Source organism: Pleurodeles waltl, chromosome 6 (genome assembly GCF_031143425.1).
Source record: "Pleurodeles waltl isolate 20211129_DDA chromosome 6, aPleWal1.hap1.20221129, whole genome shotgun sequence".
Lineage (NCBI taxonomy): Eukaryota > Metazoa > Chordata > Amphibia > Caudata > Salamandridae > Pleurodeles > Pleurodeles waltl.
The window spans coordinates 977,518,526-977,541,786 of NC_090445.1; the positions used below are offsets into that span (position 1 = coordinate 977,518,526).

Sequence of the window (23,261 nt, forward strand, 5' to 3'; positions counted from 1 at the left end):
GGGGGGATTGTGGGTTGTTACTGTTATTTTTGTGACTGCATTGGTGTGTATGTTGAGATATGCGAGGGTGGGGGTGTTTGGTGGGTGTCCCCCTAACTTTTGCCTCCCCCCTCCCCCGTGTCGTAGGTGCAGTACTCACCGGTATCTTCTGCGCCTACGTAGCTGTTGGTCGTAAAGGAGCAGAAAAACAAGCGCAGGGAGTATTTGGAGTTCGGGCTCCATGGTGTCCTCGTTCCTCGTGGGATGTGTTCAGGTGAGCGTTTTCCCATAGCAAAAGCTGTTTCCGCTGTGTTTTTATCCGCGGTGAATCCGCCCCGGAAAAGGTGGCGGATTGGCGGGTTGTAATAGTGTGGGCGGTACATTGTCTCCCACCTGTCTGTTGGCGGTAACCGCCGCGCTGTTTGTCTGTACCGCCGTGGCGGTCGGAGTGTTAAAGTGGCTGTCTTTGTTGGCGGTTTCCGCCACGGTCATAATTCCCTTTTTTTTTCCGCCGGCCTGTTTGCGGTCTTACCACCGCTTTAACACCGTCCGCCAGGGTTGTAATGACCCCCTTTGTGTGTTACATTGGTGAGTATGGTAGAAGTGAGCACGTACCTTCCAAAGTATTGGTTTGCAATGTGTTCCCGTCTCAGTCTGCCTTGATTTGCGATGCTCCTATCCCCATGATGGCGATGTGGTAGTTCTTGCTCTTCATCCTCAGAATCAGGGTCTTCAGGGGTGAGAGGTAGCCCACGTCTGGTGGCAATGTTGTGTAGTATAGCGCATGCAACGACGATTTTGAAAGCTGTTATTGGGGTATACTGGAGGGCACCTCCACTTCGGTGGAGGCATCTGAACCTTGCTTTCAGCAGTCCGAAGGTACGTTCGATGATGTTCCTGGTCCTCTTATGTGCACTGTTGTATCGCCTCTCGCAATCATTGCTGGGTGTTAGGTAAGGAGTCAGTATCCATGGTCGTAGTGCATATGCACTGTCACCTGTTTGGCACAAAGAGTACAATGTTAGCAAGGCATGGGTGGTTTCCACATTGACCTGTGTGTATGTCTGCAAGGTGTATTCAGCTCTACCTAGGAGATATCCGTCTCCAAACTCCCCACGTTCCAGGCGTTTGTGTATCCCACTGTGCCTAAAAATGTAGGAGTCATGAGTACTGCCTGGAAATTTAGCAACCATGTCAGTGATGACATAATGGGCGTCACATACCACCTGAATATTGAGCGAGTGGGTACACTTCCGATTGCGGAACAGATATTCCAGGTTTGCAGGAGGGCATATCTGTATATGTGTCCCGTCTACACACCCTATGACATGGGGGAAGTTGGCAATCCTGTAAAATTCCAACTTGGTACTGTTGATTTCTGTCTCATTCCTGGTTAGGTATATGTATCGGGACGTGTGTGAGTAAGGCGTCTAGGAATGCCCTAAAGAACCGTGAGAGTGCACTTTGGGATACCCCACCTGCCACAGCAATGACCCCCTGATAGCTACCCGAGGCCAAGAGGTGCAGCGAGCATAGCACTTGCACATGCGTAGGGATGGCGCAGCCGCGGACAGTCTGGTGTTGTAGCTGTGGTTTGAGTAATTCTATTAAATCTAGTATAGCTGCGCTGCTAAGTCTATATTTATCATATATTTCCTCCTCAGTTTGCTGGAAGAGTGTCTGCCTTGTTCTGTATATCTTCTCCTGTCTCTGGTTCCTCCTCCTCCTCTGCTGGGCGGCGTGGGCTCTCCTCCTCACTGCTATCAGGTATATCTCCGCCATCTTGAGTAACCCAGATGCCTTCTGGGTCTCCTTTTATACTTTGGTAATGGTTACCACCTGCTCTGAGTTAGTGGTAAATTGGAAGTGCAAAATGGGCTTTTTGCGACTAGTCGCAATTTGCGAGTTGCTATTGCATATGGTTTGCGACTCGCAAATTGCGACTTGCTATTTGCGGGTTGCAAAATGGGGTCGCAAATTGCGAGTCGGTAATGGCTCGCGTCGCATTTTGCGAGTCGGAAATGGGATTTTTGCATCCCATTTCCGATTTTGCGGGGTCGCAAATTGCGAATCAGGCCATTTGCGACTCGCAAAAGTTTGCTACATGTCACCCATGGTTATTTATTAATGCGGAACGAGCCCAGTTTCTAAAGGGTGAGGACGAGTGGGTGCAGGGGAGGATGTAAATTATCCTTGGCCTTAGAGTGATAGTGTAAAATGAACCTTCCCCTTAAAAAGCAGGTTTCTGTTCACTACACTGCCTGGCCAAAAGAAGATGCTTTGCAGAGTGAATTCAGTCCCTAACTGGAGTTTATACGGTAGTGCAGGGTGTCGAGTTATTGTTGGCTGTTGCTGTGATGTTTACAGTTTTTCCAGATCTAGAACTTGCACATTGCATTCCGTAGTGTTGTGTGAATGGCATTTTTTTGTGGCTCTCTAGAATCAAATTCTTGCAAAAGGACGAAGTGAGTTACTACTAAGTATTGAGAGGGTGGGGTCCCTCAAGAATCTTAAATCCATTTCAAGTATTGTTCATGAGCAAAAGTAGGAGGCAGAGGTAATTTGCTTACATCTTTAGGCAAAAGTGGCCAAAATGCATTCTGAAGTTGAGAAAAGCAAGGAGGTGGCTTTATAAAGGAAGTTTATGCAGTAGATCACCATACACACCCACACAAACTGAAGACCTTGAAGCCTCTGTTAAACACAGTAACGAGTTAGGCTCTTTCTTTAAAAAAAAAAGTATCAGATATTTACTCAGCCTTCCCCACAAAATCAGATAGTTTCCAGGAGGAAAATCAATCGGGTGTCCCAAACACTGTGTTTAGCAAGGATCCCTCCTCTATCCATAGAAACAACTTTAAAACGATTGAGTACAATTACATCTGGATCCACTCTAGACCCTGCGCCTCCATCTATTTTAGTTCAAGGGGCTGCAAAAGTAGTTCCTATCTTGACAGACCTTCTGAATCTGTCATTGACCTGCGGTTCTCTCCCCGCACAGTGGAAGCACACAATTATAAAGCCACTGCTTGAGAAACCAAATTTGGATCCTTCAGTGCTGAATAATTATAGACCAATTTCAATGCTGCCAACTATTGTCAAAATCCTGAAAAAACATGTCAACAACTAGCTCTCGTCATACCTGGAGGACAACCTGATACTCCATCCCTCCCAAATGGGTTTCAGACCCTCTCACAGTACAGAATCAGCCCTGTTAGGGGGTAATAGAAGAGGTCAGGAAACTACTGGACCAAGGAAAGGCCTCGGCAATCATGCTCCTTGACATTAGTGCGGTTTTCGACACTGTAGATCACAGTGTTCTACTCCTTAGATTGAGGAAAATTGGAATTACTGGACAGGCCCTCAAGTGGTTCACGGATTTCCTAGAAGCAAGATCATTTCAGGTACTCGACTTGTCCTGCTACTCAGGTAGTTTTATCAGCCACTGGGGAGTATAGCAGGGCTCATCTCTTAGCCCTACGCTATTTACTATATGCATGCTACCATTGGCAAAGATAGTGCAGTCCTTTGGCCTCTCACTGGTCTCGTACGCAGATGACATCCAGGTGGTAGTCACATTCTCCACCTCACATGATGACGTCAGTTCACATCTTGTCCCATGCTTGCAGGCAGTCTCCAATTGGATGGCAGAGTGCAAGCTTAAACTGAATTGGGACAAAACAGAAGTCATGATTATGGGACACTACTCTTCTTTACCCCAAGTTAAATCTATCCCGGACCAATCAGTAGATCTTCCACCACCTAAGAGTTATATTAAGAGCCTTGGTGTTTGGTTAGACCCATGGCTTACTATGAACCATCAGGCAGAATATCTTCTACCTGTTTTGGGATATTCAGACTTCTAAGGAAAGTCTTTAAAGTTCTTCCTTTTATCGCCAAGAGTCTCATTGTGCAGGCATTAATTTCCTCACTCTTAGATTATGGAAATGCCCTGTTCTTAGGATCTCCTAATTATGTAAAAAAAAACTACAGGTGATTTAGAACACGGCGGCTTGCCTTCTCTATAATGTGCCTAGACTGCAGTCGGACAAACCTGTCCTCTCTGCTCTACATTGGCTCCCCATTGAACAACGAGTAAAGTTCAAGACCTTATGTTATATCCACAGAGCCCTTTACGCCAAAGGCCCTCCACTGTTACGCACATTAGCTACTTTCTATTAGCCTCCTAGAACTCTCAGGTCATCATCCGCATTATTGGCAACAGTACCGCTAATAAAAAAAAGCTACATGGGGCGGAAGATCCATGGCTTATCTAGGTGCCAAGCTGTGGAACTCCCTTCCATTTTCTCTTCGGCAAACTAGCCACAAACTGTCATTTTGTCGGCTATTAAAAACCTGGCTGTTCTAATATCTACCCATGTAAATAAGGCAGCGTTATCATGCGCTGCACTTGAACAGACACGCTCCGTTTCCTGACTCTCGGACTTGGAGAGTATAGGCTGGGTCTAATTTTTGGCCATTCACACAGAATTTTCCTAACTATGGCTATACGCAATGCCTACAGTTTATACTGATTTGGAAGACTACACCTTTCCCTACACTGCAAGGGACGGCTCTATACACTGCTGGACTACTCATTCTTACGTGCCTTGAAAAAGTCCGTGTGGATGAAACACGTGTTGGCTGTTTCTAAACTCTGATATGCCTTTCTTAACATGTGGACGTGATTATCATTGAGCATTTATTGGATTTTTCCAGCACAAAGGATTAAAGCATTTCCTGCAACTATACTTATCTCGGACTGATTATTTTAGAGTACCCTGGTTGCTCTTTTCTCTTGCTGTTCCAATATCTGCTTTATACGCCTAGTTATGGGGGATTGCTACTGCAAGCGCTGGGAGGCCTTAGGGTAGCCATGCGCGATAGAAATGCAATAACATAACATACCATAACATAAAACCTCAGTAACTGTTTTGGTTGGTGGTGCAGTCGTTTAGTTCCCTCACTCGACTACCTCACTTCTCCTGCAGATGGAGATGAACATTGCGGACAGTAGAGACGCAATGTAATATGCCAAATCACGAATGGGTAATATGCACATTATGCACTGACTGGTTCAAGAATGGGGGATTAATTAACCATGTGACCTATCTACTAATAGGTTGCAACACAAAATGCCCATTCGAAGGGGACTGCAAAATTACCTGCCTAATGAATATTAATTAGGCAGGTTGCATTTTGTGACCTCCATTGAATGGCTCCGAATGTAGGTGTGGTGGCCTGTAAGAGAGAGCAGATCACCAGGCCTGCATTTAGTTTCTCACGTGGAATTTTTGTTTAAAAAAGCTGTCCGTGTCTATTAAAAAGAAAGCTACTGTTGAAAAAACAATAATGTTTCCTTTTGGGGAACACATCAGTGGGGTGGATGGAGGGCGGGAAACTGAGCGTGTAGTGATTCCATGAACAACTACCTCTCCCCATAGGCCTTCCAACAGTTTCCAGAGTGGAATATGTCCCTCACATAAAAAGTGGTAATTTTTCAACGCTTGGCAGCCACAATGGAAGTCACAACCGTTGGATACATTCTTTTGTGATTCGCATGGAGGAAAAGAACACCTGTTTCATGCCCCAAACTATCTGCAATTTACAAAGGGTTATAAAACCCCTTTAATGATTTGAAAATACTTTAAATTCAAAAGCCGTTTAAAAAAAATTGAAATGGACATAGTATTGTCCTCTCTCGGGAGAAGGCAGAATCTGTTAACCATGGTAAGCACTTTGATAAAATAAAGGAGCCATTTTTACTCAGAAGACAAGCCAGAGACTATTTTGAGAGCAAGCCAGGGAGTGTTTTCAGACTAAAAAGTTGACCCAATAGAAAAGTTCAGTAAAGCTGCATGAATAACAGAATGTTTACAATGAGCCTGCTTGGTCAGGCCTGCTCAGTAAGACCCTTTGTTTCTAAAAGTCAAAGATATCTGCAAAAGTATCAGTGCTCGAGGAGAATACAAATAAAGGTGGACAAACCGGTTATGGTGGCATTTTCGTTAAAGGTAAATCTATCTGTTTCGGAAACTAAGCGTCACTTTTCATGTCTGAAGTTTTTCTGGGAACCGTCTTGCTCTACATAGGACAAGGACCTGCTTCACAGCCTTTTCCTATAATCACAGAGAAAACACAGCAGGTTGAGCATCTCATGCCATCAAGTGGTATTAGCCGATATAGCTGCCTTGTCATGAACTCATCGGGCAGTGTTTCTTAAACTGAGGTCTGCGGACCAGTGGAGGTCCACACCACCCACTGCGGGGCCCCAAGACTGCTCATAAAATTAAATAATATTCGCAGATACATGTATTTATACAGAAAAAAACAAAATTGATAATGTTAAAATACTCTGTAAACGTGAAGCGATTTGAAATTGGAGGCTAAAAATGAAGTTAGTACCTAGTTTGATTCATGAGAGCAGCACAACAGAGCAAACAGAACCAAGTATGGATGATTGCTCGTCTCAATTGAATCACTGGAACTTAAAGAGGGGTTAACATAATTTTGGTAATTTCAGGCATTTCACATTATTCGTGTTAGATCAACTTCCCGAGATTATGCCGTTAAACCACATCAAGTAATGGAGATGTCATTTTGATGAAAACATCTATTGTGGGAACATGGCAGCAACGTGAACGAACAGAAAGGACCACGATTTTGCAGCTCAATTGCGTCCTTGTATCCCAAGATGCATATCACACATAAAAAGTTGAGCAAGATGTGTGACTGGCGTTTAGTGTTATTTTGCATGATTTGTTGGGCATTTCCTTTAATTTCAGCATAGACAAGTTACACAAATTTTGCCTGTGCATAAGTGTGGGCTTCGAGGTCCAGTATTGATTCAATGATGGGACATAGTATGGGAAGCCGTTCATGTCAAAATTACAGCTCCCCATATTGGACACCTCCTGAAATATATAGCGTGCTGTGAAATGAATATGACACACACCATAAAGAATGTACTATGTGTCAAAATAATTATGATACCTGGCAGAGTGAATCTGAATTGAACCAAAACAAATATGAAACCTGGCAGAATGAATATTCTACTTTGTGATTAATATGAATAATACACACACCAAATTGAATAAGAAATATACTGAAATATATATAAATCATACTGAAATTAATGTGGCCCTCACTGTAAACAATAAAGCAATCACTGAAACGAATACAATATTCACCAAAAATAATGGGGCATTTCTTGAAATGATTGACTTATGCCAAGAGAAATATGACATACATTGAAATTAATATGGCAGATTGAAAATAATATAAAGTATTGAAATGAATATATTATATTCTGAAAAGAAAACAATGCACATTGAAACTAATACAATGGACATTGAAATAAACCTTAAACATGTTGCAATGAACTTGAATTGTGTTGAAATGAATATTACCGAGATGGCAATGAATATGAGACACCCAGAACTGAATAGGAGATGATTGAAAATGAATATGACTTGTGTTGAAATTAATGCAACCCCATGGAATTGAAGTTGACATGTCTTCAAATGAGTATGACCACAGCTGAAATTCACATGAGATTTGTGAAAATGAATATGGCACGCCTTGAAATTAATATGACACATATTCAAACTAATATGATACATATTCAAATTAATATAATATATGTTAAAATTGATAAGTTGCATCTTAAAATAATATGACAAGTGTTAATATGAATATGACATCCATTGAAATTAACTTAACATTGATTGAAAAGAATATAACACATGTTAAAATGAATATGACCTACGTTGAAATGAATATGAGCTTCATTGAAATGAATTTGACATGTTTTAAAATTAATATGTGTAACGTTAAAATGATCATGACATTTATCGCAATTAATATGACTTGCATTGAAAGAGATATGATATACATTGACATGATTACAATGTATGTTGCAATGGATATGATTCATGTTCAAATTAAGATGTGTTAATATGAATGAAGCATCCATTGAAAGAAATATGACACATGCTAAGATGAATATGACATGCATTGAAACAAATATGAGATCCACCGAAATGAATTCAACATTTCGTAAACTGAATATGACCAATGCGGAACTTAAAATGAAACTTGTCAAAATGAATATGTTGTGCTTTGAAATTGATATGATACACAGCGAAATGAATACTGCCTATATTGAAATTAATATGACCTATGTTGAAATGGATATGACCTGTGTTAAACTTATTATGACAGGTGTTAAGGTGAATATGACATCCATTGAAATGAATTACATTCATAGAAAGGAATAGGACACATGTTAAGATGAATATGAGCCACTCTGAAATGAACATGACACCTGATGAAATTAATATGGCCCATATCAAAAGTTATGTGACATTCTGTAACATGAATATCACACTTTCTGAAATGAAAATGAAACTGTGAGATAAATGTAACATGCTTTGAAATGAATTAGGCAAATATTGAAATGAACACAAGCCATGTTTAAATGAATATGACTGCTGTTTAAATGAATATGGCTTGCTTTGAACTTATGAGGATTTGCTTTACAATTAATGTTACATATTGAAATTAATGCTACATATTCTCAAACGGTCGCATCACGAGTTTGGCAGTTTGGGCACCACCATGGCGGCGGTGTGACCGCCATCTGCTTGGCAGTCAGACCACAGTATTACGATGCTGGCAGTTGCATAAGGAAAGGCTGCCGCAGTCCTGCCAGCACCACCATGCAGCGCAGACCACCGCGGTGGCGAGGCAGGCCAAAAAGGCCAACGGAGCCGGTGTTTCGGATGGAAACATTATGATGTTGCCTACTGCCAGCGTGAACGTACCAGTCCAACCACCACATCCCAGCAGGTGAAAACGGAAAGCATAAAGGAAGCAACTCACCTGCAGGCAGTGTTACATGACCTGTGCCGCCATGGAGCCCATCACACACACGTCCTGCCGCAGGTGCTGCTCGTCGATGGACCCACACAGCACCCACATTGCAACACAATGGAAGGTCAATGGGATGCACAATAGGTTGTGAAACGAATATCCAAAGCTCACAATGCAAACAATACCTGCATAATAGTGATGGTGACATCAGGAGCATTCATGGACACATTTCACAGCATTTGCATAGGAACTGACCCTTCATGTATCTCAGGGACAAACAACATTTGAGCCAAGTGATATGCCTGGCTGCCAAATGTGTAAGTGCAAGTTAAGAAAGCACATACAACGGCAATAGCATGGTCCAGACATCTAGATGATGTAGCTGTAAGGTACACACATCAAAGTGGACACATGGTCAGTCAAATCCAAAGGAAGCTGCCACAATTTAACACCCTTCTTGTGTGGACAAACAAAACTGTAGCTCCTTCATATGAGACGAAAGTACTATCTATATCAGGGGACAAATCTACACCATACATGCTGACATTGGCCAACACAAGATGAAATACTTACCCTAGCAAACATAATACAATGCAATGACACCCCAATTGGATCAACACCCACATATCCTTACAGTAAACATCTACCCTTGTCTTGGGTGACCAACAGTTCCCACAAAGTCAGATATTAAAAAAACAACAGCAAATGTGGTGGTGTGTCTGTGGGTGTTGTGGTGGTGTCTGGGGGTATGGTGACTGAGGTGTGTGGGGCTGTGGGTTGTGAGCTGTTGTAGGAGGTTGGCCTGGCTTGTAGTGGGTACCTTAGGTACTTACACCTTATACCAGGTCCAGTTATCCCTTATTAGTGAAATTTAGTAGTGTTCTAGCAGCTTAGGCTGATAGAGGTAGCTGTAGCAGAGAAGCTTAGGCTGAACTAGGAGACATTCAAAGCTCCTGCAATACCACTTATAGTTACACAGTACTTACACACAATAAAAGACAATACTCAGTGTTACAAAAAATAAATGTACTTTATTTTAGTGACACAAGACCAAAATTATCTGAGAGGCAATACTCCTTCTGGAGGTAAGTATTATACACACTATATACACTAAACACCAAAAACAGGTAAGTAAATAGTCATAGGGTAGTGCAAACAATACCATAGAAGGCAATAGGAAGAAATTGGCCTTGGGGCAACACAAACCATATACTAAGAAAGTGGAATGCGGATCACAAATTCCCCCCTAGGCAAGTGTAGTGTGTAGAGGGGCACTGGGAGTGGAAGAAAACCACAAAGGTTGGTAGAATACCCCACCCCAGAGCCCAGGAAAGTAGGAGTAAAGTACTGGAAGTTTCCTTAGGACACACTAAAAGTCTTGAATAGAGGTATTGCAAGAACCAAGCAAGACTGCAAGCAACAAATTGTTGATTCCTGGACCTGAAGACCTGTAAAGAGAGGAGACCAAGTCCAGAAGTCGCAGAAGATTCCAGGAAGGACAGGAGCCCCTGCCAACCTAGAAGATGGTGCAAAAGAGGATTCTCCGGTTGAAAGAAGCCTGCAGAAGAGCACCAAAGAAGATGGCTGTGGGTTCTTGCATGATGCAAAGGATGTCCTACTTGGAGATGTTGGATGCAGGTGAGTTGTAGCGCTGGATTAGCCCGTCAAGCCTTGGTTCAAGCAATGTCGCGGATTGTGTCAAAATGCCGCTGCCTGGACCCAGGAGGGACCTGGGGGCCTCAACTCAGACTGAGGAGGCAGAGGGGGCTCCCAACACTGGAGGGAACCCACAGATGACCAGGCAGCACCCACAGAGGTCCCAGGACATGGGGACAAAGAAGGTGCAAATTCCGGTTGCTGCAGCACTACAAAAGAAGGTCCCACGCCGCCGGAGAACAACTCAGCGAGTTGAGCGTCACAGGATAGAGTGCTGGGGACCTGGGCCAGGCTGTGTATGGTGCAAATAGTGCACAGAGGCCTCAGGAGGTGAAGATGATGTGGTGCATGGGGGTACTATTGCAAACGGGGAAGGCAGGCTCTTACCTCCTCCAAATTTGGATAGCTGGACCTTAGGGCAGTCTGTGTCAAAGGGGTCCACCACCTGTGTTCCAAGGAGCATGTTTGTCATCAGGAGAGGAGTCCCAGAGAACCTGTCATCATCTTAGAAGGTGCCTGCTGGAGCAGGGAAGTGACAATCACTCCACGGGAGATTTCTTTGGTCCTTCTGGTGCAGGGTGGAGACAGGGAGTCCCCAGAGTGTGCACACCATGGAAACCGTTGCAGTTGCTGGCTGGAGCTGAAGTTGTAGAGTCGTAGTAGCCTTTCTGGATACTTTGTTGAAGTTACAGCAGTTCCTGGAGCAGTCTGGGGTTGATCAGAGGACAGAGGATGAAGCAGGAGTTGCAGAGGATTCCTGGTGGAAACTTGCAAGCCAAATCTGAAGAGGAACCCACAGGGAAGACCCTAAGTAGCCCTAAGAGGATGATTGGCTATCTACCCAGGTATGCACCTATCAGGAGGGGTCTCTGATGTCACCTGTTGGCACTGGACACTCAGAGATCGCCAGAGTGTCCCCACACCTTGGAAAACAAGATGGCTTATGCAAGGGACACAATGCAGGAGTTCTGGGCACCACCCCTGGTGATTGACAGGGAGTGGTCACTCCCCTTCCCATTGTCCAGTTTCGGGCCAGAGCAGGGACAGGGGGTCTCTGAACCGGTGTAGACTGGCTTATGCAAGGAGGGCACCATCTGTGCCCTGTAAAGCACTTCCAGAGGCTCTTGAAGGCTACCCCTCCCAAGCCTGTAACACCTATTTCCAAAGGAAGAGAGCGTAACACCCTCCTCCCAAAGGAAATGCTCTGTTCTGCCTTCCTGGGACTGGGCTTCTCAGACCCCAGGAGGGCAGAACCCTGTCTGTGAGGTGGCAGCAGGTGTAGCTGCAGTGCAAGCCTCAGAGAGCTGGTTTGGCAGTACTGGAGGTCCATGGTGGAGCCCACAGGATGCATGGGATTGGCCCCTCAATACCAGATTTGGAATGGGGGGACAATTCCATGATCCTAGACACCTTACATGGCCATATTCAGAGTTACCATTGTGAAGCTACATATAGGTATCGACCTATATGTAGTGCACGTGTGTAATGGTGGCCCCGCACTCACGAAGTCCGGGGATTTGGCCCTGGACTGTGTGGGGCACCTTTGCTAGTGCAAGGGTGTCCTCACACTTAGTAAATTTGCACCTAGCCTTCAATAAATGAAGGTTAGATGTATAGGTGACTTATAAGTTACTTGAATGCAGTGAAAATGACTGTTAAATAGTGTGTGCACTATTTCACGCAGGCTGAAATGGCAGGCCTGTGCAAGGGTTTGTCTGAGCTCCCTATGGGTGGCAAAAGAAATGCTGCAGCCCATATGGATCTCCGGGAACCCCAATGCCCCTGGTACCTAGGTACCATATATTAGGGGCTTATAAGAGCAATTGGAATTGGCGTATGAAGTCACTAAACTATAGTGACAAAGTTAAAAGCAGAGAGAGCATAAGCACTGAGGTTCTGATTTGCAGAGCCTCAGTGACACAGTCAAGCACCATACAGACACACACATTAGGCCATCAACTATGAGCACTGGGGTCCTAACCAGCAGAATCCCAGTGAGACAGGCAAAAACATACTGACATACAGGTAAAAATGGGGGTAACATGCCAAGGAAGGTGGTACTTTCCTACAGCAGTATTTCATTATCATGTAAACATGTAAAATACCCCAGTAGATGTCCTACCTTTTAAATACACTGCACCCTGCCCATGGGGCTGCCTAGGACCTACCTTAGGGGTACCTTACATGTAGTAAAAGGGAAGGTTTGGGCCTGGCAAGTGGGTGCACTTGCCAGGTTGAAATGGCAGTTTAAAACTGCACACACAGACACTGCAGTAGCAGGTCTGAAACATGTTTACAGGGCTACTCATGTGGGTGGCACAAGCAGTGCTGCAGGCCTAATAGTAGCATTTGATTTACAGGTCCTAGGCACACATGTTGGCCTATACTAGGGACTTACGGGTAAAACAACTATGCCAATCATGGATAAACCAATCATCAGGTCAATTTAGACAGAGAGCACTTGCACTTTATCACTGGTCAGCAGTTGTAAAGTGCTCAAAGTCCAAAAGCCGGCAAAAACTAATGTAGCACATAGTTTAAAACATATATTTATTTTAGTTAATTAATTATTTGTTCCTATCATATCCTTTCAGAATATGTAATATTAATTTCAATAAGTATTGTTAATTTTAAAGCAAATCAACATCGATTCAAGGCAAGCCATATTTAAACAGTGAGCATTTTAATTTACACATGGCTTGTGTTCATTTTGATATGTGCTTTATTCATTTCAAAGCATGCTATATTTAGCCCATATAGTTTCATATCCATTTTAATAAGTGTCATATTAATTTTAACGAATGTCATTAATTTTGATATGGGTCATATCAACTTCATCAGATATCATATTCATTTGAAAATGGTTCATTTAAATCTTAACATGTGTCATATTGCTTTAAGTGAATGGCATATTTGTGTCAGTGGATGTCATATTCATCTTAACACCTGACATTCTAATTTTAATATGGGTCATATCCACTTCAACATAGGTCAAATTCATTTCAATATATGCAATATTCATGTCGCTGTGTATCATATTGATTTCAAAGCATAACATTTATTCTGACCAGTTTCATTTTAATGTCAGCATGGGTCATATTCAGTTTAAGGCATGTTGAATTAATTTCAAAATGGCTCATATTCATTTCATGTCATATTCATCATAGCATGTGTCATATTCCTTTCAATAGATGTCTCATTCATATTAACGCATGATATTGATTTTAACATGACTCATACCAATTGCAACACATATTATAATCATGTCAATGAGTATCATATAACTTTCAATGCAAAACATATTAATTTTTTTTATAAATGTAATGTTCATTGCACATTATATTCTTTTCAGAATAAAACATTTTCTTTTCAGTACCTTATATTCATTTCAAGTTTCATATTCATTCCAATGTGTGTCATATTCCTCTTGGCATATGTCAGTCATTTCAAGAAATGTCTCATTCTTTTTTGACAAATATTACATGTGTTTCAGTATGATTGATATATATTTCAGTAGATCTCTTATTCAATTCTGAGTGTGGGTTATTCATATTAATCACTAAGTAGCATATTCACTTTGCCTGGTTTCATACTTGTTTTGGTTCAAGTCAGATTCACTCTGCCACGTATCATATTTATTTTGACACATAGTACATTCATTCTGGTGTATGTCATATTCATTTTGCAACACACTATGCATTCCAGGAGGTGTCCTATATAGGGAGCTGTAATTTTGACATGAACGGCTTCCCATAACATAGAACTCAGAAATGTAGGATTCGCTGACATATGGCATTCATGCTTTAAAATCATTAAGTAAATATTGCAGAAAGAGTCAAGGGTCCTGAAAAAGCATGGGCAAGGGGAAAATAACATCTCTTCACCCTTCTTCTGAGGGATCTGTTTGCGCCCATTAGGAAATAAGAACAAATAACAACCACCAACTCCTACTGGGAGGTAATCGTGCAGAAAATGCTGTACAGTAGTGGAAAATCAGGTGGGAAAAGGTACGGGTTCGTTAAGACTCACTGTTTAATTAGTAATAAGGTGCAAAACAATCTTAATATGTATTTTGTGACTATTGAACTTTGAACGTGAGCTTGTAAGTGGTGGGGTGTAAATAGCTACCTAGAATAAGATTGAACAAGAGCGTGTGAGCCCAAACCTCTCTAGAGGGTTCATGTGAGCTCTCTCTCTCTCTCGGAATGTTGAAAAACGTGGGCTGAATGATGCATGATTGCAGCACCATCCATTATTTCAATACTTTTCGGCATGCCATGCAGTCATTACCCTCCGGAAAGGTTTTGATGCTCATCCTCCCGAGGAGATCACTGCCGGGCCAGCGGTCATCTTTGTGCTTCAGTGGAGCTGCCATCACAGCGTTTCTTTTGAAGGCACTACAAGTTCGGCACACGGCTACCATCTTTCAGGCAGCTGTGCACCAACCTTTTTGATTTTCAAGAACAAACTACTAAAGCAGGAGTTTTCTCCAGTGGCTTGGGGATAATTGTTTTCTGTCCATTGTTTTCCTGGCAGTGACTACAGACAGTGCTTTAAATGGAAAAATAGAAGTGCAGGTACTCTGTAATAGAGTACCTGCTTGTTTCTGAGAAGTGCCGGTACTCTCCAATTAAAAGTATTACGTTTTTACTGAGATATGCCGGTACTCTCCCTCTCAAAATAAAAAAGTGCCGGTACTCAGTACCGGAGAGTACCGGCCCATTTAAAGCACTGACTACAGAAACAAGCATTTGCAATGCAACCAGTCTCGCGTTTGCTTGAGCTGGAGCAATTAGCATTGTAAACTCCTAACTGGACTTTTCTTGCCAAATAAATTGAAAATGAAAATAAAAGTTTCACATAATTAACTGGACTTTTCTTGCCATATAAAATGAAAAGTAAAAGTTTCACATAAGCGAGCTGACGGCCGCCCTCAGTGCAAAGGAGTCACACAAAGGGAAAAAAAAGTTCACTCGCAGTGAAACCTATCAGCAAAAGTGCAATTATCCATGTAACTGGCAAAAGTGCAATTATCTACGTAACCGGCAAAGGTGCAATTAATTATGTAACAGGGTCGATGTCATACAAAGTGCCTGACTTCTGCCCAGCGAGATCACGCTGTGAAAAAAGAGAAAAAGTAGTCTAGAAACCGGACGGAAAACGTGGAACCTCGTATGTTTTCAGTACTTGGTCGCTGCGTTCGAGGAGGTCTAAACACCGGAAAAGGCATGACTTATGCATACCTTTCACTAATGAAAGCAAACAGATTTTAAAAGACAAGCTCATGAACCAATGAAAGACACTGATGTGACATGGGCGTGGTTTGAAGCCCAACGAGAGATTACAGCATGGGACGGAGCGCTTTGCGTTCGCCCGTAAAAATACATCAGTCCATCTGCTCTGAATGGGGAAGTGGTCTGCTGTCCTCGCTCGGGTGGGTCCTACTACGTTGGCCCATTGGAGTATGCATTCTGATGGTGGAGCCAGAGGAGAAATCACAGTTAGAAAGATGACAGTCCTCCTGACTCTAAATACAGTGAATGAGCTGAAGGTTTGACCGACAGGGAACGCCAACATGTTTGTGGTGAGGTATCCTGTCCACCAACCTATAAATCATGCCCTAAATCTTTATTACCGACATAACGCTATATGTGTCTTATCTAATTAGAACACGCATTTGAGATATCCTGAGCCTTTCATCCTGTTACACTTTGTATCCCAAGCCTTGTAAACATTGTGAGTGGTCTCAATCCCACCATGGAAAATGGTTCGGCAGACATGTTTCGTTTGACATGGGGCTGCATGGTAGCTCTGTATTTGCAGTGAACATGTAAAATGCTCCTTTTTAAAGCTTGCCAATTCAATGGATTTAATGATCCTTCCTCTTGTGCCTACTGGTATTCCTCTATCGTTTATTGCCAAGATTACTTAAAAAATCACTGTATAAATCATATTTTTCCACGTCCTCAGGTACTAGCTTTCAAATTGCCCCATGTCAGGTATCACATTGTCAGACAAGCCTTACTATTTAGCTCACCGAGAGATGTACTTTTTTATTTTTTGAACCCAAATTTACCAAAGTTAAAAGTGAAACTACAAGTCCTGGAATGCAAATAGCTTTGGCTAAAAACAAGATTGGCTGAATTGTCAGACATGGCCCGAGGCTAAGCTGTGTTTCTCCAAAGATCTCTAGGCATCATGCTGCTGTCCCTTCAGTTGATGCATTGCGCACATTCATGGCGAAAGGGTCATGTCTATATTGAAAAATATGATTCATAATGCATGCTTGGTTCTTGTGCTTTGTTACACCTCTACAGCCAGTACTACCACTGATTTGCTACTACACCACAACAAATGTTAAAATTGCAAAGACATTTGGGGGACACGTTCATGAGTCAAGTGGTGTGATGTTCCTCTTATCATACAGCAACAGCTGCAAAGTGTCCCCATGTTAGGAGCAAATAAATGTAGCTGGATGTGTTTGTCACGTAACAAAGGAGAGCATTAGGCAGCTATGCCAGGAGCTGTGACAGCATTAACTGTACAAGGGTTCAGTGCCCTGGGCTAGGCATTTGCCTTCTCTTCACTCAGCTGAGAACTGCAGGAAGCAGGGAGACTTGAGTCAGATTCAGAGTATGCAGTGCTCTCTACACAACAGTCATTCAAGGTGTACCCATGGGGCAAGATATCAGCTTTTGGGTGTCAGAGGGGTGACGCCTACAGGCTACCCTTGCCTCCAAACTCAAAAGAAAAAATGTCCTGTGGAGCATAGGACTCTGTGGTCACTGATGTGTTTTACATTATCCATTTACTTTCTAGCTATTAGAAGTGACTCATCTCCTTTTTCTCTGAATGGCATTAGCCTGCATATGTTCCGTACAAGTACTATGGTGTTTCAGGGTTTGTCGTGTGTTTGATGTTATTGATTTTAATGATACATTTCCAAAATGCATTTGGGAGAAATGTCTGCTGGTATGTCAGCAATATGCGTCCATCCCTTCCTATGAATAGAGCATCTCTGTGATTGATGGTGTTTCTTGACCACCCTCTATGGCCACTCTTATACCTTCTTGCAGTCCTCTAATTTACGTCTGCAAGTTTGGTGATTTAGTGTAAGTGAGGCTGAGATAGTTTAGTCATTGTACAGTGTGCAGCCAATAGACTTCTGTCTATTTCCCAGTATACCTCACTCCCACCTGCCCTATGACCTTTTAAGTTGGGTCCACACCATTGCTTGTTTGGAATCATCGGGCACACCCACTGTTATTATTGGACAAGATATGCCTCTATATGTGGTCGGAGAAGAGTGCGGAAACGTTCAATGCGTTTCAATCCTTAAAATGCTCTTGGCATGGGGGCACTGCCACACATCTATCATGCCTTACTTGGCATTCTCGGCTTAGTAGCTGTTACTTGAGTAGAATATCTGGTTTTATCAAAATTATACTCTGTAGAATGCTTGTGTTGGGGTATTAGCTTAAAACGTAATAACAGGTTGGAAGGCTCTGTTGCCAGACGCTAAGAAGATGGATGCCAAGTACTGGAACACGATTATCTTGAGGACTTGAAAAAGAGCCAGGAGAATCTGCTGCCCTCCACCTTACCATATGAATTCTTGAAACTAACATGGTACTCAATCTCAGCGATACTCTTTTGAATCCCTACAGGCCATGTTTTCAGAAGCATTCATTATTACAGAAGATTAGGCCTCAAGAGGCAGATACCACGCATATTAGACACACCAATGACAAGTCTATGTACAAAAGCAGAAAACCTGCATCGAGAGATGCCTGCCACAGTGAGAGATCTGAAATCTTGGCCAAACCAATTTTTCAGACCTCTTTGATTCCAAATTTCTTTAAAAAGGAGATCTGTGACGGGGATCGTTAATCTGTGCTGGGTTCCCATCCCCCTGCCATTTGTAATTTGTCAGAAGTGTGGCTGAATACTGGGAGGGACTGAGCACTTCTAGTAACTTTTTTTGCCATTAATGCTGCTTTTTGTGAGTGGTGAGCTGGGGTAACGTGAAGGAAGACTGACAGGCGCACCTGCCACCGCACTGTGCCCAACATCCCAGGACCCTCAGGCACCCTGACAGAGCCAGATCACTCAGATGAATGTCCATGCATGCAGCCCCGCCTCATCTTCATTGGCCTAGTTTTCCTAAGAGGACTAAACAAATGATGACACTCAGGGCAGGCTTTAGTGCTGGTATAAATTGTTTGCAGTAGGCATATTAACCCTTCGTGCTACTGTATGATGAGCCAAAACTACAACTAGGCAAAATTTTGATCTCTCACCAGTAGGAACATTACTAATCAGTTATTTTGACATTTTTATTGTTGCCTAAAACCTGCTAGATCCACAAGGGAGTTCAGGTGCTTCAATACTAAAAGTTATTTTATAAAACACAGGACTCCCAACCAATGTTCCCTCTAATTTTTTTCCACTGTGTGCGGCAGTGTAAGATCTCTGTGCGCTGCAGCCAAGGATATGTGCGCCAAGAAATTGACAATTCACGCAAGCGCAGCGCATAACTACCAAGATCTTTGGCATTTGGCGCTCCATTGTTTTGTTCTACCACTAAAGCAAAAAAGGGACATTTGTATAAACATTGCTCCATATAATAGGCCATTAAGGTAGTATTGTGACCTGATGGCACACCCCAAGGACATGACCTGTTATGTGCCACCTACACCCCAGTTAGAAAAAACAGAAATCAGGAGGTTAATGAATACTCTCAGAGTGCTGCAGGGGGCCATGCACATCAAATAAAGGACGTTGTACAATTAGTTAACATTTACAATTTGATGATCACACTATTGATGAATGCCATGAAGCCCCTGCCTAGAGACAGGATGAGAAATGTTCTTACCCAACCCACACATGGACTGTAGGAGAAGCCGCATCAAAGTTTAGACAAGTCAGGTGCCAACATTAGATGTCTGACGTTTGTTTTTCTCGCCGGTCCTTGCCATTCTTCCAGTGCTGATAAACTCGTTCTAAGTCAACTTTCCCATTTGAGAGGTAGGCCTTTGTCCTCATGAGCATATCTAGGTGACTCTCTTCAAGTCTGTTTCTTAATTTGGACTTGATTGAGTTCATGAGGCTGAATCCTCGTTCTCAGTCTGCACTTGAAGCCTAGAAAGTTGCACAGACATCAATAAGCTGAGATACAACACTATACTGTGCAGCATTCCGCAGAGTGAAATTCACCATGTCTTGAAAGGTCCCAAACAATCTGCTTTTTATACGTTCTGCCACCACATATTTATAATCTCTGTATTGCTGAACAACATCATCAGGGGTGTCACAATCACCCAGGACGAAGACCTTCTTATACTTGTCAACAAGTCTTTGTACATTCTCTGTCCCAAAATCCAACTGTGATTGTGTTGTTGCTGCATGGAAATCAAAGCTTGTCCATTCCTTCAACTCATCTTCTGGGAACCTTCTTTCCAAGTGCTCACAAAGGAGTTTAATGAAAGATAACATCGGCTCACTATCATACTCTCTGTTCTCTCTGTACAAAGCCATCAGATCTCTTACTGTGTTGCTCCAAAAGACAGTGTTGCCCAAGTACTGTCACTTTATTTGGCCAATTTTTGCTCTTGCATACTGTACAGCTTCAACAGTGGTCAAAGAGCTTTTTTGAAACAACTTGCACAAAGATGCAAGTTCATCCAGAATGTCGTTCAGTGCTGCAAAGAAAATATGGTAGTTTGAGTCAGATAGTTTTTTGTAGCAATATATAGCAATTGGGTCATTCTCCTCAACTCTTTCATGATCAAAGTATTTTGAGAGCAACCACATAATTACGCAAGAGTGCACCAACAGCAAAATGCCTTGAACGCCACTGCACTTCATTGAGTGGCCGAAAGGAGACCGCTTCACATTCAGTGACCAAAGCAATTTTGTCCAGCTTGGACTTCTTTACAGGTGAGCGGGAGAACACAGTGTAGACAGTCCTCAGTAATGTTTCCATTTCCCTGATCATCTGCACTTTTTTCCAGGCATCATCAACTCCCAAATCCTCTCTGTGCGCAACACAGTGCTGCTCAACTAGATGGGGAATGTATTGTTTGAGGGGGGTAGCAACACCATTGTTCTTTCCCAGCATCACTGATGCACCATCTGATGTAAACATGACCATTTTCATAAGGTCCAGTTTATTGGCAGAGTAGAAGTCTTTCACAGCTATAGTGATAGCCTCCGCATTGCATGTACTCAGAGTTACAATTCCCCCAAACACTGTTTTGTGCTCTGTTGATGTTACAGATCAGAATTTGAAGTAGAGGATGAGCGTGTTTGTAACTGAAATATCTGTGCTCTCATCAATTATCAATGAGTGATACAGAGCACTGCGAAGTTCTGCCATGAAGTCAGAGCGTATCACGCTGTTGATGGCCTCCAAAAACTCAAAGGCGTAGTTCTTGCTCCTCCAGCTGTCTGGTATCTTCACATACAATGCGACGTGGTCATGGATGTCTTGAACAGATAACATTGACATGTTCATTTTGACTGCTAGTAACACATTGTTGACGAGAATCCTTATCTCCTCAGGCATGGATCTATGCTGTTCAACCACTTCTAGTCTGTTTGCTCTGTCACTGGCAGTTTCCGTGAGCATGGTGCGCACTCCAAAACCCTGCCCGGCAGCAGCACTTTTATTTCTTAGGGTCACCAAAGCAGATTCGTGAACTTTGCTAAATAGATGGCTTTCAAGTAGTCCAGCTTCCATCCATCACTCTATTTCTTCCCAGTAGAAAAGTTCCCTGCAATCTTATCTCCTGCACATACTTTGCACATCAGGCCTACTTCTGGATTGTATAGAAATATCTCTCCGAGTTGTACGCGAACCTTGCTCCGTGACTTCTGTGTCTCAGTCTCCACAATTTCTTTCAGCATTTCTTCCTTTGTGGCAAAGCACTGCTCTCTGCTGAAGTCACAGCTTTGCGCTTGAACATTTTGGTGGCAATCAGTTTGAGCCTACTATGCTGCAAAACCTGCAAAAAAACAAAAATCAAAAAAGAAGAGCATTATTTAAAGTGAGGAACATTATTTAAAGTTGGTTCTTATGCTATTGAATGCAATCTACCAGACAAGTCTGAGCTATCTCTTGGAAAATGTAGCAATGAATTACCTGGGCCTTTCTATTTGTTCTCACACCTGCCTGTAGATGTAACAAAAAAAAAAGGGCTGACGAATGTTATGTTATAATGTACTAGGTGCATCACAAGTGAAATGAACCAAATAACTACCTTGTCTTTCTGCTTCTACTCACATGTGCCTGCAACAGAAGAAAAGGTGATTAAAGTAGGTTGTCATATTCCACTGTACTAGGTGCACCACAATGAAAATCTGCTAGATTACTACCTTGTCTTTCTGCTTCTACTCGCATATGCCTGTTCAAATTTCTGTGTAGCTGGGTCTAAGATGCCTGTAAAAGAAGAAAACATGATTAAAGCACCTGATCGTTTCAATGTCTCAGATGCACCATAAGGAAAACTAGCAAATAATAACCTTCTCTTTCTGCTGCTACTCCAGTCTGCCCGTCCTCATCTATGAACAGTACTGTCTGAGATGCCTGCAACAAAAGAAAAGATGGTTAACAGTTGGTTACAGCATGTTGTCATATTATAATGTGCCAGGTGACCCTGATCGGGTACCGACCAAATAATTACCTGGTCCTTATGCTTCTACGCATGTCGGTCCATTCAAATCAATAACATGCTCAGTCTGACAAACCTATAATAGAAGCAAAGGTGTGGATCATGAATGTGATTTATCTAGAGACCCTTAATCCCACCTGGAACGTCTACAGAATTACCTGGGCTTCCTTGGTACTCACGCCTGCCTGTTCAAATCCAAATGTAGACCGTCTATAATTGGGAAGAAGATATTTAGCATAAGTTATAGGAGTTACAAAAACATTATGCATGACCATTCCAAAGCAATTGAATAGTTACCTGGGGTTTCAGTTTAGCTGAACTCCTGTTCCATATTATCATCCGCTTACAAACCTTTGTCATGCGTTAGACCTTCGATGGTGCAGCCTTTACAGGCCTCAAGTTATCTGCTCACCCACTCGCCATGACTAATCGGATTTTATAAGCATTTTAGTGCCATTTTTTCAGCCCCCCCAACCAGGAAACGCCCCATTTACATATATTATGTCTGGCGCAGACATAATGTAGTGCAAAGGGTTACAAAGTGACACAATGCATGTATTGCACCACATTGTAAATTTGGGGCAACGATTTTGGCCTCGTTGGGCCACCTTATCGTAAAAGAAATATCTGAAAAAGGATAATACATACAAGGTTGTTGGTACAGAGGGCAACAAATTATATGTTGCCTGGGGCTCCAAAAAACCTTAAGGTGGCACTGAGGGAGTAGTTGGGATAAGCAGTCCTGGAGCATGACGGGGGCATGCAGAGGGTGCAAAAATAGTTTTGGACATGCCATGAATGGCATGACAGATAGGACAGGCCAAGGGGATCCGTGAGTTGAAGGAGGTGTCCTGCGGGATGTCTTGAGTATGCTAAGGACAGCCGAGGATGGTGGGAGTGGGGGGAGGGGTCAGAATGTGCTTGAGATGGTCAAGGTTGCTGAAGGCAAATAGGAATGTCGAGTAGGGCTGATAGAAGCATGGGACATTCAGGCGCTAAGGGGCAAGGAGGGGGCTTGGCACCTCCAATGGTGGAGTTTGAAGGGCACTCTAGACAGATGAGGGTGTCTGGGGTTCAGAG

At 42.8% G+C, this 23,261-nt stretch overlaps 1 long non-coding RNA gene across 1 annotated transcript; it reads right to left on the reverse strand.

The window, feature by feature from the left end:
• Window positions 1-20,585: 20,585 nt before the first annotated feature.
• On the reverse strand, window positions 20,586-22,247 carry LOC138302066 (uncharacterized). The gene is made up of 6 exons (XR_011205254.1): window positions 22,194-22,247; window positions 22,033-22,096; window positions 21,886-21,949; window positions 21,771-21,799; window positions 21,653-21,682; window positions 20,586-21,515 (listed from the first exon to the last, which is right to left on the reverse strand). It is a non-coding gene; the product is annotated as an uncharacterized lncRNA (long non-coding RNA).
• Between the last annotated feature and the right edge of the window lie 1,014 nt (window positions 22,248-23,261).